Genomic DNA, 16,725 nt, shown 5'->3' on the forward strand with positions numbered 1-16,725 from the left:
GCCCAGGTTTACACATACTGTTGCAAATCACACTCTTAAAAACATCTAAAATTACCCGTGCTTTAAAAAAACAGCATGTTGGCGGTTTGTTATTAAGTATAAAGGTGAAATGTGTAATTTTGATTGGCTTATAGTTGTCTCTTTGTGTTAAAGCAGGCTAGTAGTAAGAACAAAAAATCTGACATTTCAAGTGCATACCCTTATGCTAAGAAAATATATTTCCAGATTTTTATGATCAATATATTAAATTGTTTTATGAATTAAAAAATATACAGAACAGTATATTGCGTTTCAGTATTATATTACAGTATATTGAATAATTGATAAGGAATTGCCACTTTTCATTTATTTACAAATATGTGACAATTTAGTTGTAACGAGGTTTAGATGTTATGGGAACAAGGAGGCAGGAACCGGTGAACATTTAACATTTTTAATTATAAAATAAAACAAATACTAAAATAAAACAAATACAAAAACAAAAGGATCCGCCAGCAGCCCCTCACAGACGACTGCTGGCTACACAAAAAAGAAATAAAACAGAACATAAAATCAGGCCTGTTCCTCTCTCAATCTTCAGCGTCGTCGCTTCTCCTTTTATGCTTCCGCTCCTCCGTGAGAGATGCGAGACCGGTGCATCTCACAGGTGTCATTCATTAACACTCACGCCACCGGCCTCGCGCCGTTCTCTCACGTCCCTCGGCCTCGTCCTGCTCGCCACAATAGTATCTAATGTGTGTTCAAGTTTTGTGTATTCAATTTCACTCAACTGAGTTATGTTTCTGCTATTCAAGGTATCTGAGTTGCATTCACAAGGAAAGTTGTGTTGGTATTACTTAAGGGTGCATGTTGAAAACATGTAAAGTCTGATTGGTCAAACACAAATTAGTTGTTCAAAATACTCAAAATTCCTAGAGATCATTCCTAGACATTTCCTTGTCTTTCTTTGCCATAGCAAATGTTCCTTACACACAGTTACAGCAGCCAGAGGGTCAAAACTAAAACAAACACTAATCACAGTAATGGTCTATTATTGTCCTAACACTCTTTTCTGTGTCTTTGTATTAACAACTGACAACGTGGTGTAAAACATGCTTGAGATATTAAAGGCTATAAGTTTCGACACACTGAAAAAACTCAAATAATTTATGCAACTATTTGCATCAGAATTCTGAGTATTTTGAACTCAATTAATTTGTTTTTGACTAATTAGACTTTACATGTTTTCAACATGCACCCTTAAGTAATACGAGTAATACTTTTTGTAGCAGAAACCTAACTCAATTGCATGAAAGTAACTCACATGAATGCATATTACAATAACATAGTATACTTTATATCATCACATATTTTTTCAATATATGAAAATCTGCAATTCTTTATGTATTATTCAATATTGTAATACATTATTATTCTGTATATCTTTCATTGCATTAAACAATTGAAAATATTGATCATAAATATATGGAAATATATTTTCCTTATGTAATTTGGTTGCTACATGAACTGTCATGCCCAAAGGTGCTGAATTAAGAAGTAATTTAAGTCAGGTTTATTTGTATAGCGTGTTTTACAATACACAACATTCCAAGAGAGCTTTACAGATAAGAAAAAATTGGTTTTGTGGTCAAAGAGTACAAGTAAAAGTATTTTTTTATCAGGGAGCTGCTAGAATGTTATTCTTTAGTCCTTTAGTTTCCCAGTGAGCAAGCAAGATGATGGGCAGACCTGAGTAATGCAGTGTAACTACGAGTTGAGGAATGGAATATATTGGTTAAAAGGATGAGTCTGTAGTCTAGAGTTAAAGGGTTATGAAACCCCCCCATTTCAGAATGGTTTACACTACTGGTCAACATTTTTGAATAATAAAGATATTTTATGTTTCTCTTCAGTCGGTCAGTCGACGCCACGTCGAGACCGACAAATAGGAATCTCGCTAGAGAGGCCAATGTACTTCGAGTGAAACTTAACAAGCCAATGCACATTGTTGTGAAATCATTTGCATCAGCTGCTCAGAACTCGCACCGCGGGTATATAATGAGCATCAGGTGCGATTGCACTTCAGCTTTTTGCTTTGGAGCCAAGCACTTCAATGCTCTCTACAAACTCTCAGGAGATTGTGAAACCTTCAAGCAAGCCTTTTTCTCGGACCTCTCCACCCTGGTGCGGGCGTGACAGCACAGCAGCGCGAGCGGTCTTCTCTTCTCTCTCCCTTTTTTATTTTTTGAATACTGAGCAAAACAAAAAAGCTGTTGTCACAGCTGGTAAGGTGCGCAGTGAGAGCGCTCAACTGTGTGCCGCCCCGCCCCTCCAGGCCCCCACCAAGAAGGGCGGCAAAGCCATAGTTAAGCGGCCCCAGGATGGGCGATCCGGAGATGGATGGGACTGCTCTCCAGGAGACGGTGACCACACCGCTCCCTCCCCCGGAAGAGGGCCGGGTGAAGAAATCTTCTGTTTGTGTTCTGTAAAAGAGCAGTTCCCTTCATCTCTGGGTCCGAAGAGGGCCCGGAGAGCAGTAGGAGTAGAGAATCCTCACCACTCTCATTCGCCTCTTCTATCGTCAGCGGGCAGCAGTGTGCAGTTTGAGAACACAACCAAGCCACCTCCTGCAGCTCCTGCCCCGTGGAACCAGGTAAGTGTTGCACAGCACACTCAGAACCCGCTTCAGGCCGCCTGCCAGAGAGAGCCTCCCGAGCCGCATCCCTGTGTTCAACCTTGCTGCCCCACTCCGGGTACGCCTACAGTCCCTTTGATCCCGCTTGTATGGTCTCTGCGAGTCTGGTTAGTGTTCCCCAGTCCGTCTCACTTGCTCATTCGGACCATCAGGCTTGGCTATGCGATTCAGTTCGCATAGCATCACCCCAAGTTTCGGGCCATCCACTCCAATACAATGAGAGCAGCCGATGCCCATGTCTTGCGCGCAGAGATGGCAGTCCTACTTACGAAGGACGTGATAGAGCCAGTCCCTCCAGCTGATACGAGGTCAGGACACTACAGTCCCTACTTCATTGTACCCGAGAAAGGCCCACCCGGACTTGGTTCCCAAAACTCATGCTCCTCGTGACAGTCCCTCCCAGGCCCATTCCTCTGAGGAAGGACCTTCTGACTTGGAGACGGGGCAACCTATGGCACCCGCGTCCAGACCTCTGGAATCTCCATGTCTGATCCCTGGAAGGGACGCAAAGATTCTAGGTGACTTACCCCCTGAGGTACTTAACACCATCACCTCTGCATGGGCGCAGTCCACGAGACGTGGCCTGCCCGCTCAGGTTGCATGCTCACTCCATAAGTGGCATTGCATCCTCCTGGGCGCTGGCACGTGGCTCATAACAGATATCTGTAGAGCTTCGGGCTGGGCAACACCTAACATGTTCGCTAGATATTATAGCCTACGTGTAAAGCCGGTCTCCTCCCGTGTTCTCACCCTAAACGGGTAGAAGCACCAAGAGGTCCGGCTCTGTCGGCTTCCTGCGCCCTACTCTGCGCCCTTATTACTCCAGAGAGAAAAACCTGTCGAGTCCTCCAACACCCTCGGCCCGGACATGGCAAAGCGTCAGGTGCCAGGCGTTTATCCGCTGAATCCTTGAGAACCAGGTCTAGGCTGGGTCCCATATATGTGACCCTATGGGGATCCCATATGTGTATATTTCTCCACGGCTGCTCCTATCGGAAGCCCGTGTCTTTCCCTTGGGCTAAGTTACCCAGTATTCATATGTTGTACAACCTTAGGTCTCGACGTGGCGTCGACGGACCAACTGAAGAGGAACATCTCGGTTACATATGATAACCCTCGTTCCCTGAAGGAAGGAATGGAGATGCCACGTCCCGTTGCCAAATCTGCTGGCAGCCAGCTTATCAGGCTTGGCTCCTCAGCAAAAAACTGAAGTGCAATCGCACCTGCTGGTCATTATATAACCGCACTGCGAGGCACCTGATACAAAATGATTGCACGCCAATGTGCATTGGCTTGTTTAGTTTCACTCAAAGTAGATTGGGCTCTCTAGCGAGAGCTGTTTTCTATTTAATTCAATTTAATGCATCCTTGTAAAATAAATGTAATTTATTTTTCTTTATTTTTTTTCCTACCTAAACTTTTAAATGGCATTGTATCATGGTTTCCACAAAATATGAAGCTAATGAAACTGTTTTCAACATTGATGAAATGTTTTTTAAAAAAAGAAAAGAAATTAATCATTTTACTTAGCAAGGACACATTCAATTGAATTAAATTAGAAAGTGACATTTAAAAACATTTATAATGTTACAAAAAAGTTTCTGTTTTAAATAAATTATGTTCTTTTAAACTTTAATATTAATCAAAGAATCCTTGAAAAAAAATCTAGCAAAATACTAAGCAGCAAAAAATGGTTACATATCTGTTGCTCACTTCAACGTTGTGTCCAGTAAGAGTCATTATAGGGGTCCCTCTTGGGAGCACTAAACTCCTCTGATACTTCAGAAAAGGCCAATGAGAACTGGCGAATGGAATTTGCATGTCACTCCCACGTCATGGATATAAAGGAGTGGCGTGCATCCACTCATACAGATTTGTTCTTCTTCGTCTGTGTCATTCACCTCTGCCTAGAAGCTTTGTTGGATTCTTAAGACACATTTCAGCGTCTCGCTCTCTCCCATATGCACGGATGAGTGCGAGAGAGTTCCCATTGGGTGCATTAACGAGCAACTAGAAAGAGAATATTCTCTGTCAAGAGAGTTTCTCTATAAAAGAGTGAGTTTCTCTAAAAGAGCATGCACAGACGGAGAGCATCTTTTTAAAGATGGGTACGGTTGATATCTTTCGTCCTCGGATGGCCACAATCACTGTCTTACGTGCTTGAGGCACACACTCTGAGGCGGCATTTGTGGATGTTTTCTGTTTTCACTGCAAGAGCGTGACCATGCCAAAGTTTTCATCTCTTTTCTAATAAAATGAGTCACCTTAGCCGCTCCCCGTCCTGGTCCTTCCGGAATGCATGAGGCCACGACAGTGAGCATTCAGGGTAATTAGAGGGAAACAATTAGAGCTTTTCTGCTGGGAAAATCTCAGCTAACCTCAAATTCCATGTCTTCCACATTGCGTCTGATATAGTTCCCTTTTGATCTTGACGTTGCATCCTGGGGTTAAAGTGGGCCAGAACAGTCCGGAACTGTGTTCCGGCAACTCAGAAAAATAAATAAATAAATAGATGATATCAATAATAGTGCGATGGTAGGCTATTGTTTAAAAAAAATGTTGCATGCACGTCAAATTGCAGCCAGCCTAGAGCTTCTTCTGAAGTAGCCTAGTCCTTCCACGTCAAATCAAAATGTAATATCACCTGCCTTCACAAACACGCTTCCCGATGTTATGTTCTCAGGCACGGTTCTCCTGTCTGATTAGAGGACATCTACGCCGGTTCACACATGCAGACAAAGTCCTTCCTCTACTCCCCGCTGAACGCCAGTGATTACAAATGTGTGAAATGGACTCACGGTGGTTGAGTGCGGTAAAGTTAGTTATAGACAAAGATACAAAGATATTAATAGCAGGATTAGTTTTAACATTATTTAACCATTTTTATCGACTTGAAATATTAATTTAAAATCACCTACGTGCGTTAATGCTGCATATTTGTACCTGAGAATGCTTTGACGCGTTCCCAAAGGGCATGTTAGGGAACGCCTGCCAAACGTAGCCTATAGATTGTATTATTTAATATTAGCTACGTCTTCAAATTCCAAAGCTTGTAGAAGGTTCCTATTGGCAATACCGACTTAGGCTACAGCTTTCCTGAGTAAATTAAATTGTCTCCGAAAATGATTCATAAAACATATAAATATCAATTGAGCCTATGTTTACTTTCTTCACTGAAACAGACGAAGGCAAGGCAAGGCAAGGCAAGGCAAGTTTATTTATATAGCACATTTCATACACAATGGTAATTCAAAGTGCTTTACATAGAAGAAATTAAAATAATCAAAAGAAATCAGAATAATTAAAACAGTTTAGAATAAAAGATAAAATACAGAAATCAGAATAATTAAAATATAAAATAAAATACAGTGCAAACAGTCGGACGAACAGTGGCACAGTGCTCATTCAGTAAATGCACAGTTAAACAGATGTGTTTTGAGTCTGGATTTGAATGTGACTACTGTAGGAGCACATCTGATCTCTTCTGGAAGCTGGTTCCAGCTGCGGCTGGCATAGTAGCTAAAAGCAGACTCGCCATGCTTAGAATGAACCCTTGGTATTTCTAGCCGATGTGATCCTAATGATCTGAGTGATCTGTTGGGTTTATATTCACTGAGCATATCTGCAATGTATTGAGGTCCTAGGCCATTGAATGATTTATATACCAGTAATAATACTTTAAAATCAATCCTAAATGTAACTGGCAGCCAGTGTAAAGACCTGAGGACTGGTGTGATGTGTTCATATTTTCTGGTTCTGCTCAGAATCCTAGCAGCAGCGTTCTGTATGAGCTGCAACTGTCTTATGGTCTTTTTGGGAAGGCCAGTGAGAAGTCCATTACAATAATCCACCCTACTGGTGATGAAAGCATGCACAAGTTTTTCTAAGTCTTGACTGGAAACAAAGCATCTAATTCTTGCAATATTTTTCAGGTGATAATATGCTGATTTAGTTATTGCTTTGACATGACTACTGAAACTAAGGTCTGTCTCCAGACGAAAATAAAAAGACTATCAGTCAAAGTTCAGCTTTAGGATATGAAGAAAAAATAAATATGGAGATAAGGAGAGGGCAGGTATTGACAAATAATATATGCCCACTGTCATGGTTTTAAAACTACTTCTTATTCATTTGTTTGGCCTTCAAAAGTCTTAAATTGAAAAACATGCTTGTGTTACATATTGTGGTGTTCAGCAATTTTAACATAGTATCGTCATCATATCATTGTAGATGTAGAGTAGATGGACCAAAATAAAACCATTAAAATATCAAGTAAATAAGTATTGTGATACTTGGTGCAACAGTGACACTCTTGTCCCAAAAAGTATTGCTAAGCCACAATACTCTTGTATGTTGTCTTATGGTGAGTCATTTTTCCCTGTTGCACCTACACAAAGTTTAATTAAATTAAATTAAATTCAAATTTATTTGTATAGCGCTTTTCCCAATACATATTGTTTCAAAGCAGCTTTACAGAAAGTGCATTTCAGAAATGTATATAGAAAAAATACAGTTAGTTAATCATGTAGTAATTTAGGGCATAACATATCGCCGGCGTTGAGTCGTCTCTTCACAGGCATCGAGTCATCTCTTCACAGGCGTTTAGTCATCTCATCGCAGGTGTTTGGGCATCTGAAGTCTCCATTAGAGGCTGGATACAAACTGGAGCTGACGAACACTTGCGTCCCGAGATAACAGCAGAAAAGCAGATGGGAAATAATTAGCATAGCTGCTGTTCATAATTTTAATGCATTCGATCTGATTCAACGGTGGTATAAAAGGTAAGCATATGTGAATGCTTGGCTAAAGAAATGCGTCTTTAATCTAGTTTTAAAGTGGGACAGCGAGTCTGAGCCTCGAACAATATCAGGAAGGCTGTTCCAGAGTTTAGGAGCTAAATGCGAGAACACCCTCCCTCCTTTAGTGGACTTAGATATCCTAGGAATGACCAGAAGCCTAGAATTTTGTGATCTTAAAGAACGTGATGGATTGTAGGGCGAAAGAAGGTCCATTAAAGCTCCAGTAGGTAGCTTTTGTAAACAAATATTTGTTAAAACTGTCATTATGTCCTGAAAGTAGAATATGAGACAGATAATCTGTGAAAAAAACCAAGCTTCTCTGGCTCCTCCCAGTGGTCCTATTGCCATTTGCAGAAATACACCGCTCCCGGTCAGAAACAACCAATCAGAGCTAGGAGGAATGTCTTAGCAGTGTCAATCACGCTCGTGTACGCACTGATCACCCCTCTCTTGCACAGCGTACCGTCGTTTGTGACTCTCCTGTTCGAACTCGTTCATCCAAATGAACAAATCTTTTTTCGAGTCATTTCGTTCATTCAACGAACGAAATGACTCGAAAAAAAGATTCGTTCATTTGGATGAACGAGTTCGAACAGGATCACGAACGTGCATCACAGAACAGAGCAAGGCGAGCATTTGTGCTTATAAAACGTAAAGTTTTTTATTTATTTTTGAAATAACCGATCGTTTCGCTAGATAAGACCCTTATTCATCGTCTGGTATCGTTTAAAGCCCTTTGAAGCTGCGCTGAAACTGTCATTTGGTCCTTGAAACGTTTGTGTCCTATTGAAGTCCATTATATGGAGAAAAAGCCTGGAATGTTTTCATCAAAAACCTTAATTTCTTTTCGACTGAAGAAAGAAAGACATGGACATCTTGGATGACATGGGGGTGAGTAAATTATCAGCAAAAGTTTTTTTTTAAAGTGAACTAATCCTTTAACGTTATCTTAGTAGCTATTTATAACTTATAGAAAGAGTGCAACCTTATAAAGTTACATGTATTGCAAAATACATAATGATTTGAGGACCAAGTTTGTAGACAAAGTATGGGCAGGCCATAGTCAAAGTAAAGCATATTGTTGATGTTTCGTCCCTATTAGTGAATGTTCCATAACTGTTTATAATCCGCCGTTATCGGTGGTCCTGCTTACTAGCCTGCGCGTTCACGGCAGGTTCCGCTGTGGAGGGAGGAGCTGTGGAGGGAGGGCTGTAGTGCAGCAGAGAGCAAGGGGGTTGGACCTGTAAATTGTGCTTCTTCAAATTTTCTGGCTAAGTCAACATTTTCTCAAAACTCCCTACTGCAGCTTTAAATACACAGGAGCTAGACCATTTAGGGCTTTATAAGTCAGTAGTAATACTTTGTAATTGATACGGAACTTAATAGGTAACCAGTGTAGAGATGATAAAATTGGTGTTATATGATCATATTTTCTTGACCTAGTAAGAACTCTAGCAGCTGCATTTTGCACTAACTGTAGCTTGTTTGATGAGGATTTAGGACAGCCAGCTAATAAAGCATTACAGTAATCTAGTCTCGAGGTCATGAATGCATGAACTAACTTTTCTGCATCAGAAACAGATAGCATGTTACGTAGCTTAGAAATGTTTCTGAGGTGGAAAAAGGCTGTTCTTCTAACATATGAAATATGATTTTCGAAAGACAAGTTGCGGTCTAGTATAACACCCAGGTCTTTTACTGTAGTGGATAAAGTAACAGGACATCCTTCTAAATTAAAGTTGTATTGTACAAGGTTTTGTGGGTAGTTTTTTGGACCAATAAGTAATACCTCCGTTTTATCGGAATTTAATAGCAGGAAATTACACGTCATCCAGCATTTTATATCTTTGAGACACTCTGTCAATTTAGATGAGTTCGTGTTTTCATCTGGTCGTGATGAAATATATAATTGAGTGTCATCAGCATAACAGTGGAAATTAATTCCATGTTTTCTTATAATATTACCAAGTGGCAGCATATATATTGAGAATAGCACAGGGCCTAACACTGATCCTTGCGGCACTCCATAGTCTACTGACGTTATTTTCGATTTTTCCCCATTTAAACAGACAAAATGATAATGGTCTGATAAGTACAATCTAAACCAGCTTAATGCCTGTCCCTGAACACCAGTGTAGTTTTGTAGTCGATCCAAGAGTATTTTATGATCTATTTTATAGTGTCAAACGCAGCGCTAAGATCGAGTAGAACTAGTATTGAGATACAGCCTTGGTCAGAAGCTAAAAGTAAATCATTTGTAATTTTAACTAGCGTGTTCTGTGCTATGATGTGGTCTGAATCCTGACTGAAATTTTTCATAGATATCATTTTCTTGCAAGAAAGAGCACAATTGAGCGGACACAACTTTTTCTAGAATTTTAGACATAAATAGAAGATTTGAAATGGGTCTGTAATTTTCTAGGTTATTTGGATCTAATTGCGGTTTCTTAATGAGAGGTTTTATTACTGCCAGTTTGAATATTCTTGGAACATGACCTAAAGATAAAGATGAGTTAATAATATTGAGAAGAGGCTCTTCCACTACAGGTAACACTTCTTTCAGTAGTTTAGTGGGTATTGAATCTAATAAACATGTTGTTGGTTTAGATGCAATGATAAGTTTATTTAGCTCTTCCTGTCCTATAGTTGTAAAGCGGTGTAGTTGTTCTTGAGGGGCGATAATTGAGGCTGAATCATAAGACACCATAAAAGATTGTACATTTACAATTGTGTTTCTGATGCTTTCTATTTTCTCATTGAAGAAATTCACAAAATCATTACTACTATACTGTAACGGAATATTTTGCTCTGGTGATGTTTGTTTATTTGTTAGTCTAGCTACGGTGTTGAATAAAAACCTTGGATTATTTTGGTTATTTTCTATTAGTTTGCGGAGATGCTCAGCCCTTGCTGCTTTTAGAGCCTTTTTATAACGTGACATACGCGATTCTAAAGACCTCTAAATTAGTTTGTTTCCATTTACGCTCTAAGTTACGAGTTTCTCTCTTGATAACATGCGTAGCACTGTTGTACCATGGTGCTTTAGTTTTCTCTCTAACCTTTTTTAATCTAATTGGTGCAACAATTTCTAGTGTACTAGAGAAAATGGTGCTCAAACTGCTAGTCATTTCCTCTAGTTCATCTGTTTGTTTGGGTTCACTGAGCAGCTGAGATAGATCAGGTAAGCTATTTGAGAATCTATCTATAGTGGTTGGAAAGATTGTTCTGCCTGGTCGATAACGCGGCGCAACATGACAAATTTCAGCAGTACGTATTATGCAAGTTATCATGTAATGATCAGTGACATCATCACTTTGCGGTTCAATATCTATATCGGTTGGATTGGTTCCATATGATATAATTAAATCTAGTGTATGATTTAGACGATGAGTGGGACCACTGACGTTTTGCTTGACCCCAAAGGAGTTTTTTAAATCTGTAAATGCAGCCCCTAACGCATCATTTGTGTTATCTACGTCTATGTTAAAATCTCCAACAATTATTGCTTTATCGACATTGACCAATAGATCTGAGAGAAAGTCGGCAAACTCTTTTAGGAAATCAGCATAGGGCCCTGGAGGTCTATATACAATAGCCAAGGCTACTCAAACGAATTAAACCTGTGACTTGTTTTCTGAGTAACATTTAGAATATCTCAATAGATTGTTGCAACACCGCCGCCACGACCGATCAGACGGGGCTCATGCTTATGACAGTATCCTGGTTGAGTGGACTCATTTAGACCGAAATAATAATTTGGTTTAAGCCAGGTTTCAGTAAGGCAGAATACATCAAAACTATTATCTGTGACCATTTCATTTACAATAACCGCCTTAGGTGTGAGTGATCTAATGTTTAGAAGACCTAGCTTTAGAAATTGTTTTTGTTCACTGATATTGAGATTTTCTCGTTTAATTACAATACGATTTTTTCTAGATCCTACAGTAGATTTATTGTTTGGCCTCACTAAACGAGGAATAGACTCAGTTTATATATAATGTTCTACAATACTTATATCAATTAAGTTGGGACAGCAAAGATTGTGATTTGGACTTTGACTTACTAGTCATATAGTGTGTAACATCTTGGAGATGTTGTCCGACAGAACAGCCGCTCCGATTCTACTGGGGTGTAGTCCATCAGCACGGTAGAGCCTAGGTCGCTCCCAGAACAGAATCCAATTATTTACAAAGAGCAGTTTCTGTTCATTACACAATGACATTAACCATTCATTTAGTGCAAATAATCTACTGTACCTTTCCTGTCCTTGTCGGTACGTGGGAAGCGGTCCAGACACGATGATCGTTGCTTCAGGCGATGTGCTGCGTACCGTCTCGATCAGGCTCCTGTAGTCCTTCTGCAGAACCTCCGTCTGCCGCAGCCTGATGTCGTTCACTCCCGCGTGCAGCACAACAGCTCCGACGCGCTCGTCACCGTTCAGGATTTTGGGAACATGTGCAGCGACATCTAGAACCTGAGCACCAGGAAAGCAGTGAGTCCGCACCTTACCCTTACCTGAGGTAGTGCGGACATGACGGACGATGGAACTGCCGATGATCACAGCGTCGTCGCGTTCCGACTCGCGAATAGGAGAGAAGCGGTTCCGGCTGGAGATCTCGAAGACCGGGAGAGGCGGAGAGGTTCTTGGTCTGGTCCTGGCTCGTGTCTTCCGTCTGAGGAATCACCCAGGGCCCATGGTGTTGTGTCGGTGCCGGAGTGAATGAAGCCAGGGATGATCGCGTCCTGGGTGCTTGCGTCCTGTGCAGAGAAACACACGGAGTAGACGGAAGTCGGAGTCAAAAAGTTACTAACCACTGACTTGTGAGCATCGGCGCGTGATGTTTCAAGCACTGATCGCCGATCTCGCAGCTCGGCTTGCCTCTCAACCAGACCATGGATCTGCTTCTCCACGGACTCCAGCTCCTACAGCACCAAATGCAGCTTGAATGTGTCCTCACCTGCACTCAGAGGTAACGTTAGACACAGACACACATCTGATATATTCGCCATTATAACAGATGAACAGTAAATTAGTAGTGATACTCCCAATATCAATACTAATTTGACAGGACTGAAATCCTGGATATAACCCGTATCCTTTCAGTGAAACGGGTGTAAATGAGACGATCAATAGGCGAGAGGACACGCGTGCGATGCTAGCGGGCTAAAGGCTAGTAGCGGAGATTCGAAAAGTTGGATCTAAGTAGCGAAATCAAAGCAATCCGTTTGTTTTTTATAAGGAAAAGTATCGAAGATAAGTTCACATGCTATAAAATAGAAAGTGCTTGTTTATAAATGAGGAGTGTGATTGCGGTGCAGTTATGCCTGCAAAACGCCACTCCCTGGTGGAATTGCCCTGGATTTCCGTCCAGGGTCTGTAGCTTTACTTCCTCCCTAACGACGAAGGCTTGCATCTGGATAGGCTGCCCCCACCTTGCATGCCATGGCCATCCTGCAGTTCCAGGGTATTAAATGGTCTGCATAAGGGAAGTTCTGACCTAGGATTGATGCAAGAACTGTGTTTGGGGACTGACTTTGCTGTACGAACCACATAGGCCACGGCACGGGCTCTCGGCCAGGCGATATCCAGTATTGTAGTCCAGTACTGTTTATGCCTAGAAAGTATGCTTTCTCAACTCCTGGGGCATATGGCTTCCTCAGCCAACTCTGAACTGTCCAATGAAATGGCAGGGGCACTGTGTCTACAGGGAGCTTTCCTGTGGTTCAAACAGTAGAGCATTGGCGTTTGCAATGCCAAGGTCATGGGTTCGATTCCCAGGGAAAGCAAGAACTGATATGTACCTTGAAATGCAATGTAAGTCGCTTTGGATAAAAGCGTCTGCCAAAATGCATAACTGTTAAAAATAAATTAAAAATTTCTCTGCATAAATTTCTCTGCTCATCAGCACAAACCTGAATGAGTAGATGCACGTCACTCCTTTTTACCCGTATGATGGGGGAGTGGCATGCAAATTTTACTCGCCAATTCTAATTGGCCTTTTCTGAAGTATCAGATGGGTTTGGGTCTCCCAAGTGTGATCCCTAATGTCTTTCATTTGACACAATGTCTCTTTCCCTCCATCAGGGAACAAAGGTTACACTAGTAATAAAGACCATTTTTAATAACTGAGCACCAATAATAATTGATAATAAATTATCAGCAAATCAGCATATTAGAATGATTTCTGAAGGATCCCGTGGCACTGAAGACTGGAGTGATGATGTTGAAAATGTAGCTTTGCCATCACAAGAATAAATTACATTTTAAAACATTTAAACAGAAAAAATCAATTTTAAATGGATGCTAACATTGTTTTGTGCAACACAAACATCTCTGTTTACAAGTTTAGATTTACTTTAGTGTGTCATGACCCTTTAAACAGAGAGTGATAAAAGTTCTGTGAAGCTAGACCATTTAAGGCTTTAAAAGTAATTAGCAGAATCTTAAAATTGATAAGCAACCTGACAAGTAGCCAATGTACAGACAAAAAATGTGACTGATGTGATCATGTTTCTTGGATCTAGTAAGTACTCTTCTGCTGCATTTGGAACCAAATGGAGCTTAATTATAGAGCCTACAGGACATCCATCCAAGAAGGGAGGAATTTGTCTTCAGAAAATTAAAATAGTGTGAAAATATTGACAAACATGGAAAATGTGAATGTGGATCTGTATAAAAACTATTTATTTATTTATGAATATTTTGTTATAAAAACTCTTGCAGTGTCTCATTTTTTTTGGTGAAATACATTTTTGAAGTTATTATTAGTAGTAGTAGTAATATTAATAATATTATTTATATTATCAAGATGTATTTTTATATCATTTTTCTAGAGCAGTTTGTTAAAGCAGGCCTATATAAGTTATGACGGCCAGCTGTCACATTCAGGCCCATCACATCTAGACAGCGGAGTATAATTTCCAAAATCACTTTAAAACCAATCAACAGAACAGCCTGACTAGGCTGGAAGGCCAACACAGACCAGCTAAGATCAACTATGAGTGGTATGAAGTTCAATTTTATGTATTATTTGCACCCTAATTACCCAAATATTTTGGGAAAGATGCAGTAGAGTTTTATGGTACTACTTTACCATGTTTACGCAGCGAAGGAAGTGAAATCCACATTTAAATGCAGGAATAATTCACTTTAACTGAGATGACTGAACCTAATGATAATGCAACATGTTGACTTCCCACAACTGGAAACTTGAAATAAGGATGTCAACAACTTAACCTGTTTGGTGGAGCTGTTTTTGCCCAAAGTAATATAGTGATCCGAATTATCTTCCAGAAATTATTACTAGGTAGGGATGCAATGGTTCAGAACATTACCTAGGTTTTGGGGTCATGAATAATTCTGATTTTGGTACAGCTGGTAGAACATAGAATCTTTATTAAATTCTTGAAATTAATTTCTTTATAAACACAGTGGCTACAATTCCTATTATAAAGGTACTCATTTGCATAAGATTGCTAAAATTTGGTTCTATGGTTTTATGTATCAGGACAATGAAAAATCATCTGGATCATCTAGAAAATAAAACCTCAGATGGACAACAACACATGACATATTACACCATGTCATTTTTTTAATTTATTTTTTTAACAAAAACTAGGCCAAAATGTAAACGCCATGGGTGACAAATTAAGTACACACTTATGTAGCAGTCAGGTACTGTTAATCAATTGTGTTTGATAAATTAATCATCACCAAGTCTGATCACCTCCATAAAAGCAGAAGTTTTGGTAGTTTGCTGATCTGGGTGTTTTAACACAATGCCAAGGAGGAAAGAAATCAGCAATGATATTAGAGAAGCAGTTGTTGCTGTCATCAATCTGAGTAGGGGAATATCTTGAATAATACATAAGGAATTGTCACTTTTCGTATATTGAAAAATATATTTACAATATATGTACACTGTAAAATGTAATTAGATGAGTATACTTAGAAAACGTGGAAGCCTATTGCCTTAAATTTCTCAAGGATGTTTTACTCAAAGTTGTAAGTTGCTAATTCAAAGACTTAAGAGTGTTGGGACAATAATAGATGGTGCATTTATTTCTATTTAATAAACTGCAAATACATACATTTGGCTAATGCATATGGTTCAGTGCCACATGAGCTTCTTTGGGCATCATTTGATTTTTTCAGGGTACCGATGTCGATAACAAATTTAGTGAAAGCCTATTTTGGAGATTTGCAATTTAGTTTCTCAACTCCAGAATTCAGCACTACATGGCAATGCTTAGAGGTTGGAATAATGGCAGGATGCACCATTTCTCCACTGGCCTTTACCATGGCAATGGAAGTAATCATTAGGGCATCAAAATGGGTAGTAGGAGGAGAGCGCTTGGCTTCTGGGATGCGACTACCACCAATCAGAGCATACATGGATGACATGACAACCATGACTACAACGGTAGCCTGCACTAATCGGATATTGGGGAAGTTAACAGATAATATTGAATGGGCACGAATGCACTTTAAGCCCTCTAAATCAAGGAGCATCTCAATAATTAAAGGCAAGGTAGTAGATAAAACATTCTTCATCAATGGTGAGGCAATACCAACAGTTTCTCAGAAGCCAGTGAAGAGTCTAGGGAGATGGTACGATGGGGATCTAAAGGACACAGTTCAAGTGGGAGAAGTTAGACGACAAGCAGCGGTAGGGTTGAAGAGTATAAACAGCTGTGCTCTACCAGGCAAACTGAAACTCTGGTGCTTTCAGTTTGGCCTACTGCCAAGGTTGCTGTGGCAACTGACTGTGTACGAGGTTTCTTTGACAACAGTGGATAAGCTGGAAGCGTTAATAAGTTCATACATCAGGAAATGGTTGGGAGTTCCACGCTGCCTCAGCAGAGTGGGACTTTATATTAAAGGAGTATTGCAGCTGCCAGTCTCTGCTTTAACCGAGGAGTTTAAGTGTGCCAAGGTCAGACTGGAAATGACTTTAGCAGAGTCACGCGACAAATATGTAAGGGAGGCAGCCCCTGTGGTAAAAAATGGTAGAAAGTGGTCAGCAAAGAAATCTGTAGTAGAGGCAAAGGCTGACCTTCAAATTGGGGATATCGTGGGACAGGTACAGCATGGAAGAGGGGGTTTTGGGCTGAGTTTAGCTCCTCCTAAATGGCACAAGGCAGGCCCAGCTCAAAGGAGGAAGCTGGTAGTCAACGAGGTGCGAAAGCAGGAGGAGAGGATGAGATGTATAAAGGCCATTTCCCAGGCCAAGCAGGGAGAGTGGATGAGAG

The 16,725-nt window shown here is 40.3% G+C and overlaps 1 protein-coding gene across 1 annotated transcript in view; it reads left to right on the forward strand.

Moving 5' to 3' along the window:
* nt5e (5'-nucleotidase, ecto (CD73)) overlaps positions 1–16,725 on the forward strand; it is a 70,026-nt gene that overhangs the window by 21,559 nt on the left and 31,742 nt on the right. The gene's annotated exons all lie outside the window — the stretch shown is intronic.

The sequence above is a fragment of the Siphateles boraxobius genome, unplaced genomic scaffold (genome assembly GCF_051911475.1).
Source record: "Siphateles boraxobius isolate OS27281-9 unplaced genomic scaffold, OSU_SipBor_1 8, whole genome shotgun sequence".
NCBI classification, from domain to species: Eukaryota; Metazoa; Chordata; class Actinopteri; order Cypriniformes; family Leuciscidae; genus Siphateles; species Siphateles boraxobius.